The sequence below is a fragment of the Physella acuta genome, unplaced genomic scaffold, assembly GCF_028476545.2.
Source record: "Physella acuta isolate Inbredline_101_S28 unplaced genomic scaffold, ASM2847654v3 ptg000109l, whole genome shotgun sequence".
NCBI classification, from domain to species: Eukaryota; Metazoa; Mollusca; class Gastropoda; family Physidae; genus Physella; species Physella acuta.
The window spans coordinates 391338-410833 of NW_026731629.1; positions in this window are offsets into that span (position 1 = coordinate 391338).

Sequence of the window (19496 nt, forward strand, 5' to 3'; positions counted from 1 at the left end):
GATGTTAACACAGGTGAGAGATGTTAACACAGGTGGGAGATGTTAACACAGGTGGGAGATGTTAATACAGGTGGAGGAGATGTTAACACTGATGGGAGATGTTAACACAGGTGGGAGATGTTAATACAGGTGGGAGATGTTAGCACAGATGGGAGATGTTAACACTGATGGGAGATGTTAACACAGGTGAGAGATGTTAACACTGAAGGGAGATGTTAACACTGGTGGGAGATGTTAACACTGAAGGGAGATGTTAACACAGGGGGGAGATGTTAACACAGGTGGGGTAGATGTTAACACAGGTGGGAGATGTTAACACTGGTGGGAGATGTTAACACTGATGGGAGATGTTAACACTGATGGGAGATGTTAACACAGGTGAGAGATGTTAACACAGGTGGGAGATGTTAACACAGGTGGGAGATGTTAATACAGGTGGAGGAGATGTTAACACTGGTGGGAGATGTTAACACAGGTGGGAGATGTTAACACAGGTGGGAGATGTTAACACTGATGGGAGATGTGTGGGAGATGTTAACACAGGTGGGAGATGTTAACACAGGTGGGAGATGTTAACACTGATGGGAGATGTTAACACTGGTGGGAGATGTTAACACTGGTGGGAGATGTTAACACAGGTGGGAGATGTTAACACTGATGGGAGATGTTAACACTGGTGGGAGATGTTAACACAGGTGGGAGATGTTAACACTGGTGGGAGATGTTAACACAGGTGGAAGATGTTAACAATGATGGGAGATGTTAACACAAGTGGGAGATGTTAACACTGGTGGGAGATGTTAACACTGATGGGAGATGTTAACACAGGTGGGAGATGTTAACACTGGTGGGAGATGTTAACACAGGTGGGAGATGTTAACACTGGTGGGAGATGTTAACACAGGTGGGAGATGTTAACACTGGTGGGAGATGTTAACACAGGTGGGGGAGATGTTAACACAGGTGGGATATGTTAACACTGGTGGGAGATGTTAACACTGATGGGAGATGTTAACACAGGTGGGGGAGATGTTAACACTGATGGGAGATGTTAACACTGATGGGAGATGTTAACACAGGTGGGAGATGTTAACACTGATGGGAGATGTGTGGGAGATGTTAACACAGGTGGGAGATGTTAACACTGATGGGAGATGTTAACACAGGTGGGAGATGTTAACACAGGTGGGAGATGTTAGCACTGATGGGAGATGTTAGCACAGGTGGGAGATGTTAACACAGGTGGAAGATGTTAACACAGGTGGGAGATGTTAACACTGATGGGAGATGTGTGGGAGATGTTAACACAGGTGGGAGATGTTAACACAGGTGGGAGATGTTAACACTGATGGGAGATGTTAACACAGGTGGGAGATGTTAACACAGGTGGGAGATGTTAGCACTGATGGGAGCTGTTAGCACAGGTGGGAGATGTTAACACAGGTGGAAGATGTTAACACAGGATGGGAGATGTTAACACAGGTGGGAGATGTTAACACTGGTGGGAGATGTTAACACAGGTGGGAGATGTTAACACTGATGGGAGATGTTAACACAGGTGGGAGACGTTAACACAGGTGGGAGATGTTAACACAGGTGGGAGATGTTAACACAGGTGGGAGATGTTAACACAGGTGGGAGATGTTAACACAGGTGGGGAATGATGTTAACACTGATGGGAGATGTTAACACAGGTGGGAGATGTTAACACAGGTGGGGGAGATGTTAACACTGATGGGAGATGTTAAAACAGGTGGTCGACGTTAACACAGGTGGGAGATGTTAACACAGGTGGGAGATGTTAACACAGGTGGGGGAGATGTTAACACTGATGGGAGATGTTAACACTGATGGGAGATGTTGACACTGATGGGAGATGTTAACACTGATGGGAGATGTTAACACAGGTGGGAGATGTTAACACAGGTGGGAGATGTTAACACGGATGGGAGATGTTAACACAGGTGGGAGATGTTAACACAGGTGGAGGAGATGTTAACACAGGTGGGGGAGATGTTAACACAGGTGGGGGAGATGTTAGCACAGGTGGGGGAGATGTTAACACAGGTGGGGGAGATGTTAACACAGGTGGGGGAGGTGTTAACACAGGTGGGGGAGATGTTAACACAGGTGGGAGATGTTAACACAGGTGGGAGATGTTAACACAGGTGGGAGATGTTAACACAGGTGGGAGATGTTAACACTGGTGGGAGATGTTAACACAGGGGGGAGATGTTAACACAGGTGGGGGAGATGTTAACACAGGTGGGAGATGTTAACACTGATGGGAGATGTTAACACTGATGGGAGATGTTAACACAGGTGAGAGATGTTAACACAGGTGGGAGATGTTAACACTGGTGGGAGATGTTAACACAGGGGGGAGATGTTAACACAGGTGGGGTAGATGTTAACACAGGTGGGAGATGTTAACACTGGTGGGAGATGTTAACACTGATGGGAGATGTTAACACTGATGGGAGATGTAAACACAGGTGAGAGATAATAACACAGGTGGGAGATGTTAATACAGGTGGAGGAGATGTTAACACTGATGGGAGATGTTAACACAGGTGGGAGATGTTAATACAGGTGGGAGATGTTAGCACAGATGGGAGATGTTAACACAGGTGGGAGATGTTAACACTGGTGGGAGATGTTAATACAGGTGGGAGATGTTAGCACAGGTGAGAGATGTTAACACAGGTGGGAGATGTTAACACTGGTGGGGGAGATGTTAACACTGGTGGGAGATGTTAGCACTGATGGGAGATGTTAACACTGATGGGAGATGTTAACACAGGGGGGAGATGTTAACACAGGTGGGGTAGATGTTAACACAGGTGGGAGATGTTAACACTGGTGGGAGATGTTAACACTGATGGGAGATGTTAACACTGATGGGAGATGTTAACACAGGTGAGAGATGTTAACACAGGTGGGGGAGATGTTAACACTGATGGGAGATGTTAACACAGGTGGGAGATGTTAACACTGATGGGAGATGTGTGGGAGATGTTAACACAGGTGGGAGATGTTAACACTGATGGGAGATGTTAACACAGGTGGGAGATGTTAACACAGGTGGGAGATGTTAGCACTGATGGGAGATGTTAGCACAGGTGGGAGATGTTAACACAGGTGGAAGATGTTAACACAGGTGGGAGATGTTAACACTGATGGGAGATGTGTGGGAGATGTTAACACAGGTGGGAGATGTTAACACAGGTGGGAGATGTTAACACTGATGGGAGATGTTAACACAGGTGGGAGATGTTAACACAGGTGGGAGATGTTAGCACTGATGGGAGCTGTTAGCACAGGTGGGAGATGTTAACACAGGTGGAAGATGTTAACACAGGATGGGAGATGTTAACACAGGTGGGAGATGTTAACACTGGTGGGAGATGTTAACACAGGTGGGAGATGTTAACACTGATGGGAGATGTTAACACAGGTGGGAGACGTTAACACAGGTGGGAGATGTTAACACAGGTGGGAGATGTTAACACAGGTGGGAGATGTTAACACAGGTGGGAGATGTTAACACAGGTGGGGGAGATGTTAACACTGATGGGAGATGTTAACACAGGTGTGAGATGTTAACACAGGTGGGGGAGATGTTAACACTGATGGGAGATGTTAAAACAGGTGGGGGAGATGTTAACACTGATGGGAGATGTTAACACTGATGGGAGATGTTGACACTGATGGGAGATGTTAACACTGATGGGAGATGTTAACACAGGTGGGAGATGTTAACACAGGTGGGAGATGTTAACACGGATGGGAGATGTTAACACAGGTGGGAGATGTTAACACAGGTGGGGGAGATGTTAGCACAGGTGGGGGAGATGTTAACACAGGTGGGGGAGATGTTAGCACAGGTGGGGGAGATGTTAACACAGGTGGGGGAGATGTTAACACAGGTGGGGGAGGTGTTAACACAGGTGGGGGAGATGTTAACACAGGTGGGAGATGTTAACACAGGTGGGAGATGTTAACACAGGTGGGAGATGTTAACACAGGTGGGAGATGTTAACACTGGTGGGAGATGTTAACACAGGGGGGAGATGTTAACACAAGTGGGGGAGATGTTAACACAGGTGGGAGATGTTAACACTGATGGGAGATGTTAACACTGATGGGAGATGTTAACACAGGTGAGAGATGTTAACACAGGTGGGAGATGTTAACACTGGTGGGAGATGTTAACACAGGGGGGAGATGTTAACACAGGTGGGGTAGATGTTAACACAGGTGGGAGATGTTAACACTGGTGGGAGATGTTAACACTGATGGGAGATGTTAACACTGATGGGAGATGTAAACACAGGTGAGAGATAATAACACAGGTGGGAGATGTTAACACAGGTGGGAGATGTTAATACAGGTGGAGGAGATGTTAACACTGATGGGAGATGTTAACACAGGTGGGAGATGTTAATACAGGTGGGAGATGTTAGCACAGATGGGAGATGTTAACACAGGTGGGAGATGTTAACACTGGTGGGAGATGTTAATACAGGTGGGAGATGTTAGCACAGGTGAGAGATGTTAACACAGGTGGGAGATGTTAACACTGGTGGGGGAGATGTTAACACTGGTGGGAGATGTTAGCACTGATGGGAGATGTTAACACTGATGGGAGATGTTAACACAGGTGAGAGATGTTAACACAGGTGGGAGATGTTAACACTGGTGGGAGATGTTAACACAGGTGGGAGATGTTAACACAGGTGGGGTAGATGTTAACACAGGTGGGAGATGTTAACACTGGTGGGAGATGTTAACACTGATGGGAGATGTTAACACTGATGGGAGATGTTAACACAGGTGAGAGATGTTAACACAGGTGGGAGATGTTAACACAGGTGGGAGATGTTAATACAGGTGGAGGAGATGTTAACACTGATGGGAGATGTTAACACAGGTGGGAGATGTTAATACAGGTGGGAGATGTTAGCACAGATGGGAGATGTTAACACTGATGGGAGATGTTAACACAGGTGAGAGATGTTAACACTGAAGGGAGATGTTAACACTGGTGGGAGATGTTAACACTGAAGGGAGATGTTAACACAGGGGGGAGATGTTAACACAGGTGGGGTAGATGTTAACACAGGTGGGAGATGTTAACACTGGTGGGAGATGTTAACACTGATGGGAGATGTTAACACTGATGGGAGATGTTAACACAGGTGAGAGATGTTAACACAGGTGGGAGATGTTAACACAGGTGGGAGATGTTAATACAGGTGGAGGAGATGTTAACACTGATGGGAGATGTTAACACAGGTGGGAGATGTTAATACAGGTGGGAGATGTTAGCACAGATGGGAGATGTTAACACTGATGGGAGATGTTAACACTGATGGGAGATGTTAACACTGAAGGGAGATGTTAACACTGGTGGGAGATGTTAACACTGAAGGGAGATGTTAACATGTTAACCTACAGCCCTCAGCCCATAACTCATAGTTCTTAATGAATAATACACAAAAGCTAAAACCCCATAATCCATATTTCTTGAAACAAAAACCATATAGACAACATAAAAGCTAAAAATCCATTATCCATAACCCATATTTCTTGATCAGTGTTTCTTCTAGACTTTTTTTCTAGGGGGGGGGGGCACTTGAAACTTTCGGGGGGGGGGGGGAACGGTAGACTTTCTTCGGGGGGGGGGGGGGAGGCGGACACTGTTAAAAGTATATATTTTCTATATAAATTATATAAATTTCATTTCGTTCGGGGGGGGGGGGGGGCGGTAGAATTTTTTCGGGGGGAGGGGGGGGGGGCGGTAGAATTTTTTCGCGGGGGGGGGGGGGGGGCTTTGAAGAGATGCCTGGAAGAAACTCTGTTCTTGATACATAATCCACTACCGAAAAGATAAAAGCCAATTATCCATAACCCTTATTTCTTAAAAATAAAGTAAAATACAACCTTACACCAACAACCTAACACTTACAACCCGCCATCCACATCTAACAACTCTTGCTCCATAACCCATACCCCATACAATCCATCACACATAATAATCCTAATCCATCCTGCCATGGCAGTGCACTGACCAGCAGCTTATCCTGCTTATCCTGCCTCCTGGCCCAGACTAGCACGGCGATGAAGAAGAGCCAGATGCTGAGCACGATGGTCAACACGGTGTAGTTGACCTCATTCATGTTGGTGATCTGGTCCCACTTGAACTGGTGCAGGCTGTACTCCTTCCTGGGGCAAAGGGTCAAGGTTATACTGACTTAGCAGACTAAAAATAGCCCACGATCAGGAAAAAACTCAATAAGCCGATTCTAGACGCAACTAAAATACACATGCGCAGTAAAAAGAAAATTTTATTTCAATTGTGAATGCGTTTGTTTGTAAAATATCTCAAAACCGGACCTTGTATCTCTTGTCAGCTTATGTTCGTTGTTTATTTATTAGAAAGGCTACTTCGTCTATACTACAGACTAGACCAGGGGTCTCCAAGCTACGGCTCGCGAAGTCATCTGAGCCGGCCCGCGGAGATCTTTTTGTCCAAGGAAAAAACGTTTGTTGGTGATAACCGAGGAACGTTGCCCAGAAAAATCAAAGACATGTCTGGAAGAAACTGGCCCCCGAACTGAAATTTGATAGTTAATGCGGCCCTCGGACTGAAAAGTTTGGAGACCCCTGGACTAGACTTTACCTTTATCACTAGACCATATTTATTTTAGTTTAATTTTGTTACGTTTTATTAACTTAATCTTTCCTAATTATTAGACACGCAAAAATAATTAAATATTTATCATGTTTGCTTGAGAAATGAAAAACATATCCCACCTCAAAAAAAAAAAAAAAAAAAAAAAAAATAAAGAGAGCGAAACAATTATAAAAACAGTGTAAAATTTAAACAATCCCTAAAGATTTTGAAACCACACCCCTTGACATTTGAGTATCCATAAGTCGAGCATTTATAGGCATTGGTAAAGAATAACACATGTGCTTTGTAGCTTTGTAACTTTTCCACGAAATATAACAAAATTAAAATGTAATAGTATAAATAGTTAGTATTTGCGCATTTTTCTGTTTGCGCAGTTTTCCGTTTCGCATTTTTCCGTTTGCGCATTTTTCTTGGAACCGAGGAATTGATAGAATAAATTATAGGACTTTGCGCATGCGCAAAAATGTTGCGTGCCACCCAGTATAGGGCTTTGGTGAGGCTGGGCAGGACGAATTTTGTGCCGCGCAGTGATTTCTTAAGTTTAAAATCTGAACAAGAGGAAGGAGTGGTCAGAAGAAGAAGTTTATAAACACCTTTATTCAAGGTGGATTAAACATTCACTCTAACTAGGGCCCACCTAGAGTTCACCTGTTTCTGTGACCTCAGCAACTGAAGGGATAGTGTGGTGCGCACTATGCCCAGCCACTTACACTTTCCCTGAAGTGAGTTAGGTACCCGCCCTAGCTAGACGACAGGCTCTTGACTTACACCCTGACCAAACTAACAGAAGGCTGAACAAGAGAAGGTTTCCATGGTTACCAGTCTATCTCCTGAGATCCGGTACATGGAGCGACCCCAGCAGAAAACAGGCGCCCTGTGTCACAAACACAGTTGACCACGGACTGCTGGCCGAATGATTCGGGTTGGGGCTGGATCAAAACAAAACGGGTTGTTAAATGTGGGTCACTTGAACAAACACACAAGTGCATACACACAAACACAGTTGACCACGGACTGCTGGCCGAATGATTCGGGTTGGGGCTGGATCAGAACAAAACGGGTTGTTGAATGTAGGTCACGTAAACCACATCCGACACACTCACGCATACACACGGACATATACACTGACATACACACGCGGACATACACACACATACATACACACACTCTCACCCACACACATACAGATATACATACGCACACAAGTCAAAGACTTCATCTAAGACGCAGATTATCAAAAACACACACATACACATTCACGTGCACACACATACGGGTGCACCTACACATACAAGGACACACACACATTCCTAAGACTACATAGACTATGTAGTGAAGGTGGAAGGTGTGGGATAGAAAGGTGTGGGATAGGATGGTGTGGGATAGAATGGCGTGGGAAAGGATGGTGTGGGAAAGGATGGTGTGGGAAAGGATGGTGTGGGATAGGATGGTGTGGGATAGAAACGTGTGGGGTAGGATGACGTGGGATTGGGATATCGTGAAGAAAGTTAGAGTATATGTGGTGGGGTAATATGTGTGTGAAAGTATATTGCAGTGTGTATCCCTCGTCTCCCCCCCCCCCGCATGTGACTCCCCATTGTAAACTCTACTCACCCTGCAGTACTTGGTCTCCCAGGAGTGCTCCTCCCCACTCCACACCACACACAGCAGACGTAGACAGCCGACCTCGACGTTCACGTGACCGAGCAGAAACTTCCCATTGGCTGCAGGCGTATGGCTAGTGGCGGGAAAACGTTGCTCGTTCCTCACGCGAATCAGCACGAAGTAGTGACCGCCTTTGGTGATAAGGTATTGTTTCTGTGAACAAAAATTACTGTTTCTGTGAAAAAAGTTATTGCTTCTATCAAATAAACCGGGAGTGATCTCCCCTAAACTTTCTCGAATATTCTAATATAACACTACAGGGGATGGCAACTCGGGATATAGACTTCTAGACATGATTTTTAATCCATTTTAAATACTCACATTTCTTAAAATAGAATATAATCTCGTAGAAAAAAAAAATGCACACCAAGTGAACGCTAAATAAAAAAGCGCATAATAGTGCGCAATATTATTAGTACTTTATAAATTTACATACGTTTTTTGAGAAATCGGAAATAGCGTAAATAAGTACTTCCGGTCAACGGAAATTACTCAAAATTTGACAGAAGGTAGAGAATTAGCTCTTTTACTTACATATCAAATTTCATTTATTTATCTGAAATAGTACTCAAGTTATAGGCTTTTGAAAAATTCAAAGTAGAAAAAGTACCACTTCCGGTTATCGGAATTCGCTCAAAAGTTGATACGGATCTACGATTTTGATAAAATACTTATATATGAAATTTCACCAGCCTAGCTCTAACGGTACTCAAGTTATCGTGTTTACACACGGACACACAGACACACAGACACACACACAGACTGTAACGTTAACCTATCTATCAGCTAAATAGAAGGAGAACGTCCCCGGATTCTTTTTTCGGGGTCATATGCAAATACCTTACGGCCTAAGTGGATGAACACTTAACACAACGTCCCACTAGGGCTCGAAATTAATGTCTAGGGAAGCTAGTGATACTATTGTATTTAACACTCATCCAATCTACATACGACCTTTTAATCAGCGAACTCAGAAGTGGCAGAACACAAAGATGAACTAGATAAAATATTTAATGTATAAAATATCAAAAACCCAACTTACACAATGTAGGAAAAAACACTATCACAGATTTCTACACTGTCAAAAAAACAGCCACAGGCCACACAACACTGCTGTAGTTTCTAGAATTACTTAGCGACAAGTAATATTAAACTAGAAGACTAAATCAACTTAAGAAAGCAAGGCACACACAGGTCTTAAGTACTCTCACGTTCAAATGGTCAGAGCCTATAGCCGGACAATATGGACGGCTGCCTGACTAAGGTAAAACTGCCTCGTAGACTGCCAGGTCAAGATAAAACTGCCTCGTGTTGCGAGTGTGCAGTGCAATTAAAGACTTCTGTGACAGGGGAGGTTATCCTCAACTCATGTCGCCATTGGTTGGGATAATCATCTGATCAGAATCATTCAATCAGATTTTAATGGAAAATTTCTATGTCTCAAACACCTTAATAAGTCAGTGGAAAAACCCCAGGTGTTACACCATCATTCCATATAAGGAATTATACAATGTCAAAATAAAAATGACTCGACCTAAGTAGGTCACATCCCCTCCCTTTTTGGAAGTGACAGATAGGTTCCACAAAAACATACATAGGGAACCAATCTGGCAATGAAATAACCAAAATGTTTTACAAATGTAGGCAATCAAAATCATAATACCAGATGAAAATATCCCTGAACATAAAAGGGAAGTAACTCCAACTTTTACAATTGGTGAAAGGGGAGTAACCCTTCAAAAAGTAATTATACATCAAAATCCCTCAAAAAAGGGTATTACAATATTTCCATGTGGATATTAAAAGTGGTAAACCCGCCAGGGTAAGACCTTTATTTCAATGACTAGCTACAATATCAACGGAGCCATATGAGACATATTATTATAAAAGATTATATATAATCAAAAACCACCTTTAATTAAGGTTCACCTGAAAATAAACAAAATATTCAACAGGATTGGAATTTTGAAAAAAATTCAAAACTCACACCACTCACTTTCATATGAGTGACACTCAAACAAAACCTGTTTATGGTCCTAATGAACCACAAAGCATATCACATGATCAATGTGTGTAACAAGATTTTACATCCTTGACAAACAATCAGCCACAACATTATCACTACCCTTAATGTGTGAAATTTCCAGATTAAAATTTTGGAAATATAAGCACCATCTCAATATTCTTTGATTTGTCTGTCCTAACTTAGAGGTAAATTTCAGGGGATCATGGTCAGAAAACACTCTGACTGGATTGGTTGAAGAAGAGACATAGACTTCAAAATGTTGTAATGACAAAACCAAAGCTAAAGCTTCTTTTTCAATAGTAGAATAATTCTTTTGGTTCTCATTTAACTTCCTGGAAAAAAAGGCAATGGGATGGTCAATTCCCATGTTGTCTTCTTGAAATAGGACTGAGCCAATGGCTAAGTTGCTAGCATCAATGGCAAGTTTAAAGGGCTTGCTGAAATTTGGTGCAGCCATAACAGGATCATTAGATAGAAATGACTTAATGGTTAAAAAAGCTTCTTGACATTTATCTGACCATTCAAACTCAACACCCTTTTTCAATAATGCAGTAAGAGGTTCAGCAATAGCTGAAAAGTTTTGACAGAACCGTCTATAGTAACCAGCCATCCCAAGGAACTTTTTGATCTCTTTACAATTTTTGGGAGGTGGCAACTTTACAATAGCATCTACTTTAGCTTCAATGGGCCGAACTTGGTTCGTTCCCACTTGATAACCCAAATAGGTAATTGAAGCTTTACAGAAATCACTTTTATGTAAGTTTACAGTAAAATTCACTTCAGACAATTTTCTAAAAAGGTTAGTCAATTGAACAATATGTTCTTCAAAAGTATTAGAAAATACAACTATATCATCTATGTAGGCCTCACATTGGTCTATGTCAGCAATGACAGAGTTAATGACTCTCTGGAAAGTTTGACCAGCATTTCGCATACCAAAGGGCATACGTTTGTATCTATAAAAACCATTAGGGGTTACAAAAGCAGATATTTCTTTTGCACGGTCAGATAATGGGATTTGCCAGTATCCTGAAAGTAAATCAATTTTGGAAATTATCCTAGCCTGACCAACTTTATCAATAACGTCCTCTATCCGAGGTAAGGGATAGGAATCAGCTTTGGTGAGCGCATTCACCTTCCTAAAGTCGGTCACAAACCTGAAAGATCCACCGTCTTTCGGGACTAGGAGACATGGGGAACTCCAGTTGCTGAAACTGGGCTCAATGATATCATTCTTGAGCATATAATCAATTTCATCTTTTATCAAAGCAGCTTTTTCCGGGTTAACTCTATAGGGGTGTTGTTTAATGGGTTTTGCGTCACCAACGTCTACATCATGAGGTGGAACCTTCGCTTCTTTGGGGACATCCCCAAAAATAGAGGGAAATGTGTCAAATAATTGAGACAATCTATGGCTTTCCTCTGTGGACAAATGCATAAGGTGGACATTCAAATTATCTAAAAAGGAAGAATTTACCAATTTTGGGGGTTTCAATTTATCATGTATCACATCATCAGAAACATTTGAACATACAGGTAAAGTAATTTTAGCTGTGGAATGAAAATTGTTACAATTATCATAATACTTTTTCAGTGAGTTGACATGATACACTGTCTGTTTCTTTCTTCTGTCGGGCGTATTGACAACATAGTTCAAATCACTTAATTTTGAATGCACAGTAAAGGGTCCACAATATCTCAAGGATAACGCATTGTTCAGATTAGGTACTAGCACAAGAACTTTGTCGCCTGGATTGAATGTTCGTTTACAAGAACTCTTATCATACAGTCCTTTCATTCTAACTTGGGCCTTTCTTAAGTTCTTGTGAGCCATTTCGCACACGGCTTTCAGTCGAACGTGAAAATCATCGAAGTTTTCCACTGGATGATCACTGGTACCTGTCCAACGTTCGTGTATCAGCTTCAGGGGACCACGGACAGAATGTCCAAACACAAGTTGAAAAGGCGAGTAGCCTAAAGAGTCTTGGACACAGTCCCTCGCGGCGAAAATAATCCAAGGAACAGACTCATCCCATTGGGTGTTACTGTTAGCGAATGTCCTTAGCATGGTTTTGAGGGTTTGGTGGAACCTCTCAAGTACGCCTTGAGACTGAGGGTGGTAGGCTGAGCTGGTGATGTGGGTAACGCCTAGCTTGGCTAGCGCTTCCTGAAAATGGTGACTGGTGAAGTTGCTGCCTTGATCTGTTTGCACGATTCTAGGTAATCCAAAGGTAGTGAAGAACCGGGTCATGGCTCTGACTACAGTCTTTGCCTTAATGTTCCGTAAGGGAATCGCCTCGGGAAAACGGGTACTTGAACACATAAAGGTAAGTAGGTACTCGTTGCCCGCCTTGGTTTTAGGCAAGGGACCTACACAGTCCATGACGATTTTAGAAAAAGGTTCTTCTAATACAGGAATCGGACTCAAAGGGGCCTTAGGAATTGTCTGGTTTGGCTTTCCGGCCAACTGACAGTTCGTGCAACTTCTACAGTAACGCGACACATCTTTTCTCATTTTGGGCCAAAAGAACAGTTCTTTGATCTTCGCCGTCGTTTTAGTGACACCTGGGTGCGCTGACATTGGATGGTCATGTGCCAGCTTAAGTATTTCATGCCGATAAGGTGGAGGGATCCACAGCTGGTTTCTACCCAACCATGGTTCGGCCGGTGAGGCAATCACTGGTATAGCGCGACGAAAGAAGAGGCCGTTCTCGGCGAAATATTCTCCATCGTCAGATGATAGAGATTTTTCGACCGCTGCTTTGAGTTCCGCGTCGACTTGTTGAGCTTTAATGATGTCTTCCTGAGATATTCTCAGGGGTAAGCCCAAGCTTGTGTTTTCTGGAAGCATAGACTCCAGTTTGGGAGTCGAATTTCTTGACGATGACGGCGGGTGTGGTTCAGACGTTGTGTCAGCCAATTGTTTGGTCTGGCTTCTTGTCACCGCACATGCAGGATACAGTTCATAATCATTATCTGGAACTGTTGACAAAGGGTCTGAAACCGTACAGGGGTATACTTTGCTTCCCGCAAGGTCATTCCCTAGAAGTAGGTGTACTCCTGGGACTGGAATACTATCTATCACACCTAAAATGACCTCACCTTCGACGAGATGATGTTTCAGGGCAAACTTGTGTAGAGGGACGACAGTAGATTTTGTCCCCACTCCCTGGATAATGGAAATCCTTCCGGTGTTCGTCTCTGGTGAAATGTCCATTGAACTTTTCAAAAGGAGTGATTGTGACGCTCCTGTGTCTCTTAGAACGGTGATATTCTTCTGAGACAACGGATCACCTGGTTTGCTAATGATGGCTTCGGCCATAAAAGATGAAAAGTCAACTTTTCTCGATCCCTCGAGATCGGTAGACTCGGAAGAAACTGGATGGTGGCGAGAACAGTCAAAATGTGACTGCACATAATGTGTGGAGACTTGACTACCTTCTTGCGGACACTTAGGGTTAGAGTCCTTTAGAATTCTAGAGTTCATAGTTGAACTGGCTGCTTGAGGGGATAGAGCATAGTGCGCGGAAGTACGCACCACCTCTCTGTTATATTGACGACGTTTGTAACAGTCCTTGACAAGATGCCCAGACCTTTTGCAGAACTGGCATACTGCTCGACGATTGAGAGTTGATCTTGGTTTCTCTCTGGACTGTGATGCCTTCAAATGTTGGCCAACAGGATGATTGCTGCCAAAAAGGGGAAGCACGGGGTTGAGGCGGTTTCCTGACACTGGTGGTTTCTTATGCACCAACATATATGTGTCAGCCGACTCAGCAGCCTTCTGGATGTCAGTTATCTTGTTATCCAGAATGTGTAGTCGTATCTCTTCAGGCAGGGACGATAGGAATTCTTCCCTTAGGATAAGTGACCTGAGTTTCTCAAACTCAGAAACTTCCTCAGAGTGTAGCCACCTTGAGAATATTTTCTCCTTTTCAAAGAGAAATTCCACATATGATTGTGTGGGTAACTTGCGGAGTGTTCGGAATTTTGTCCGATAGGCCTCGGGCGTCAGTGCGTAGGCCTTTAAAATGGCAGTCTTGACCAAACTATAGTTATTTTGAACGTCGTGAGAGAGTGCCTGGTATGTTTTTGCAGCTTTCCCAGTAAGGACAGAGCTCAATAAAGCAGTAATGGAAGTTTCGGGCCATTCACATGTCTTCGCTAAACTCTCAAACGAGTTAAAGAAAACGACCAAATCTGTTTCATCAAATTTAGGAACTAATTTCCCAAATTTGGCAATCACTTGCCCTACCGACAACTTTTTTGGATCTACCAGAGAAGTAACATCACTAACTTGACCAAACTCTAATTCCAACCTCCTCTTATCTAAAGCAATTTTAGCCTCTATCTTCTGTTTCTCTAAAGCAACTTTCTCCTTCTCTAGAGCAATTTTAGTTTCAAACTCCTTTTCTTTTAAAGCCTTCTCTAAAGCAATTCTAGCTTCTAATTCTACCTTCTCTAGAGTTTTCTCCTCGCGGAGTAACACATCCGCCAACAAACTTTCATCAAATACTCCTTCATTAATGAAATGAACAACAATTTTATCTCTCAACACCTCTGACTTCTGCGTAACAGAATAATCCAATTTCAATTCCTTAACTACACTAACCAAAACTTTTCTACTCAACTTCTCGACCTCTTCAAAAGTAGGATTAGCCAAAAAAGACTCCATAACACTAACTTGAAAATCACAACAAGCCTAGATCCTTTAAATTAATACACAGCGTTGGGCCGTGTACTTGACCTCTAAATGTAGGACGTGACACGTCTGCTTATTTGACCTAGATACTCTAGCCTGAGCGCGCGTTGTAAGAACACTGCGCTACTGGATATAAAACAACTAAATCCAACTAACCTTAGTATTCAACTGATATAACCAACAACTGGAACGACAGATTAAATCTCGGCGAGCTCCCACTTTGTAACGTTAACCTATCTATCAGCTAAATAGAAGGAGAACGTCCCCGGATTCTTTTTTCGGGGTCATATGCAAATACCTTACGGCCTAAGTGGATGAACACTTAACACAACGTCCCACTAGGGCTCGAAATTAATGTCTAGGGAAGCTAGTGATACTATTGTATTTAACACTCATCCAATCTACATACGACCTTTTAATCAGCGAACTCAGAAGTGGCAGAACACAAAGATGAACTAGATAAAATATTTAATGTATAAAATATCAAAAACCCAACTTACACAATGTAGGAAAAAACACTATCACAGATTTCTACACTGTCAAAAAAACAGCCACAGGCCACACAACACTGCTGTAGTTTCTAGAATTACTTAGCGACAAGTAATATTAAACTAGAAGACTAAATCAACTTAAGAAAGCAAGGCACACACAGGTCTTAAGTACTCTCACGTTCAAATGGTCAGAGCCTATAGCCGGACAATATGGACGGCTGCCTGACTAAGGTAAAACTGCCTCGTAGACTGCCAGGTCAAGATAAAACTGCCTCGTGTTGCGAGTGTGCAGTGCAATTAAAGACTTCTGTGACAGGGGAGGTTATCCTCAACTCATGTCGCCATTGGTTGGGATAATCATCTGATCAGAATCATTCAATCAGATTTTAATGGAAAATTTCTATGTCTCAAACACCTTAATAAGTCAGTGGAAAAACCCCAGGTGTTACACCATCATTCCATATAAGGAATTATACAATGTCAAAATAAAAATGACTCGACCTAAGTAGGTCACAAGACATACGGACAAGATTGCAAAATCATGTTTTTCCGTATCAGTGAGGTGTAAAACGTCGAGATTTGTAAAAATCTCGATTTTTTTTTTTTTGCACGATTACAATACTTTCTCTATACTACGTGTATACGAGAAAGTAAAAAGCTAGTTTCTGTGAAAAAGTTATTGTTTCTCTGAAAAAAGTTATTGTTTCTGTGAAAAAAGTTGTTGTTTCTGTGAAAAAGTTATTGTTTCTGTAAAAAAAAAGGTTTCTGCAAACGTTTTTTTAAAGCTATTTTTTTTTTCTGTTAAAAAAAAGATATCAATTCTGTAAAACAAGTTAATTGTTTCCGTAAAATATATTGGTTCTGTCCGCAGTAGACATTGTTTCTCTAAAATAAGTAGCCTATAATTTCTGTATGTTAAGTTCTAATGTTTATCGTAAGGAGGAAATGTTTTTGTGGACTTGACAAAATGTTGGTGATTAACTGTCTGGAGGCAGGTCACTTCTAATGGTGGTCAGCAAGGTCAGTCACCTCGAAGTAGTGGTAATTTTTGTCAAAAGGTTAATCATTATTTACACCAAAAGACACACTTGGGGGACACAAACAGCACACCACACATCTTGTCACAAACAGCACACCACACATCTTGTCATAACCAGCACACCACACATCTCGTCATAACCAGCACACCACACATCTCGTCATAACCAGCACACCACACATCTTGTCATAACCAGCACACCACACATCTTGTCATAACCAGCACACCACACATCTTGTCATAACCAGCACACCACACATCTTGCCATAACCAGCACACCACACATCTTGTCATAACCAGCACACCACACATCTTGCCATAACCAGCACACCACACATCTTACCATCGTAGCTTTAGGGAGGAAGACAGCATTCGGCAGCTGAGACAGACCCCGCCTGGGATGAGGTGTGGTGGGGACGGTGGTGGTGTGGGAGCTGATGATCTTCAGGCTCTCCTTCCTCAGGCGGTGAAGTTCGGCCGTGACCTCCAGGGTCAGGTCAGACTTCAAGGTCAGCTGGCTGCCGAAATCACGTGAGTGGGGCACCTAGGGATGTATCGTTAGTGGTGTCAAATTTTTGTTGTTGTGCCTCTATAGTGGAGTTGAATTATCTACAGCCACATCTGTTATGTGCATTTATATCGGTCAGGTTATTTATATATATATATATATATATATATATATATATATATATATATATATATATATAAAACGGGATTTGGGAATATATAAAATTTTAAATTAAAAGTCTATTTTTAAATATGAACGTTTGTGAAAATATAAGCACAAACGCAAAAAAAAAAAAACGCAAAATAAACGCAAACGTACACATAAACGCATAGCTAACATAAAAGCAAAGAACATAAACACTTACGTAAACATAAAAATACACGCAAACATAAATCTAAACGCAAACACAAACATTAATACAAACGCAAACATAAACGCAAACATAAACGCAAACTCAAACGCAAACAAAAACGCAAATAGAAACGCAAACAAAAACATAAACATAAAGTCAAACATAAACACACACATAAACGCAAACAATTACGCAAAAAATAACGCAAACATAAACACGAACTTAAACACAAACGTTGACGCAAACACAAACGCAAACAATAACGCAAGCTAAAACATAAACGAAAACATAAAATGCGAATTTTAAAGTTAAACTGTTGAATGTTTAGTAAAATATTGGGATGTCTAACCTTTATAATCAGACAGTCACTTTCGGTGATGATGTTGCCCGTCTCCGTGTCGCTGTACACGCCCAGACTGAATAGTGTTTTCTTTTCCTCCACGGCTGAGTGGAGCGCAGGAAAATCATTGTCAGGAAATATCACACCATTCCACTAGCACCCACACTCGCTTACATTCACAACACTACTCCACCCACACCATGCCACCCACACCAGCACTACACCATCCCGATAACACCATCCATTCCACACCATCACACTATCACCATCCCACTCAGTACAGGCCACCCAACACACCAACATTATCTTACACATCCGACACCGCCGCACTAACAACATCCCACTAATACAAGCACCATCCACCCAACATCCACACCATCCACCCAACACCAACACCATCCCACCCACACCATCCCACCAGCGCCCACACTACCCCACTAACCTCCACACCATCCCACCAACACACACCGTCCCACCAACATCATCATCATCATAACACCAACACCCACACCATCCTACCCACACCATCCCACCAGCGCCCACACCATCCCACTAACATCCACACCATCCCACCAACACCCACACCATCCTACCCACACCATCCCACCAGCGCCCACACCATCCCACTAACATCCACACCATCCCACCAACACCCACACCATCCCACCAACGCCCACACCATCACACCAACATCATCATCATCACCATCCCACCAACACAAACACCTACAACACCTTGTCGACCAACAAACACCATCCCACCAATACCAACAAACGCTTACACCATCCCACCACCACCACCAAACACCATCCCGTCTTACCTTTTCTGTCGTGGTGCAGCCTGACGTCAAACAAACTCGGCACGACGTCCGGCATGGCGTACTGGTCCGGCTGTTTTTGTTCCAGACTGAGCAGGAGCATGGGGTGGTTGATCTCTATGTCATCAAAGCACGACTGGTGGGGGCTGTCGTGGGTGGCGTAGATCTGCAATACGTGGACATTGTATGGGGGGGGGGGGGGGGCAGCGTTTCTTCCACATTTTCCTCCGGGGGGACGGGACACTTGATATTTTCGGGGTGGGGGACGGACTTAATTTTTTTCCGGGGGGGGGGGGGGGGAATGGACACTGGTAAGAAGCATACGTTTTCTATATAAATTCCATATCGTTCGAGGGGGGTAGACTTTATTTGGGGGGGGGGGGGGGAAGTCAGCATACGGTTTTAGGGGCCTGGCACGGAGGTGGGGGTTGGGAAGAGAAGAGTAGCATTTTTTAACAATCAGCCACTCGTAAAAGTTCAAGTACGTGTCACCATGTACTCACCCCAAAGTTCAGGTACGTGTCACCATGTACTCACCCCAAAGTTCAAGTACGTGGCCACCTTGTACCATGTACTCACCCCAAAGTTCAAGTACGTGTCACCATGTACTCACCCCAAAGTTCAAGTACGTGTCACCATGTACTCACCCCAAAGTTCAAGTACGTGTCACCTTGTACTCACCCCAAAGTTCAAGTACGTGTCACCATGTACTCACCCCAAAGTTCAAGTACTTGTCACCATGTACTCACCCCAAAGTTCAAGTACGTGTCACCTTGTACTCACCCCAAAGTTCAAGTACGTGTCACCATGTACTCACCCCAAAGTTCAAGTACGTGTCCACTGAGAACTCACTCAA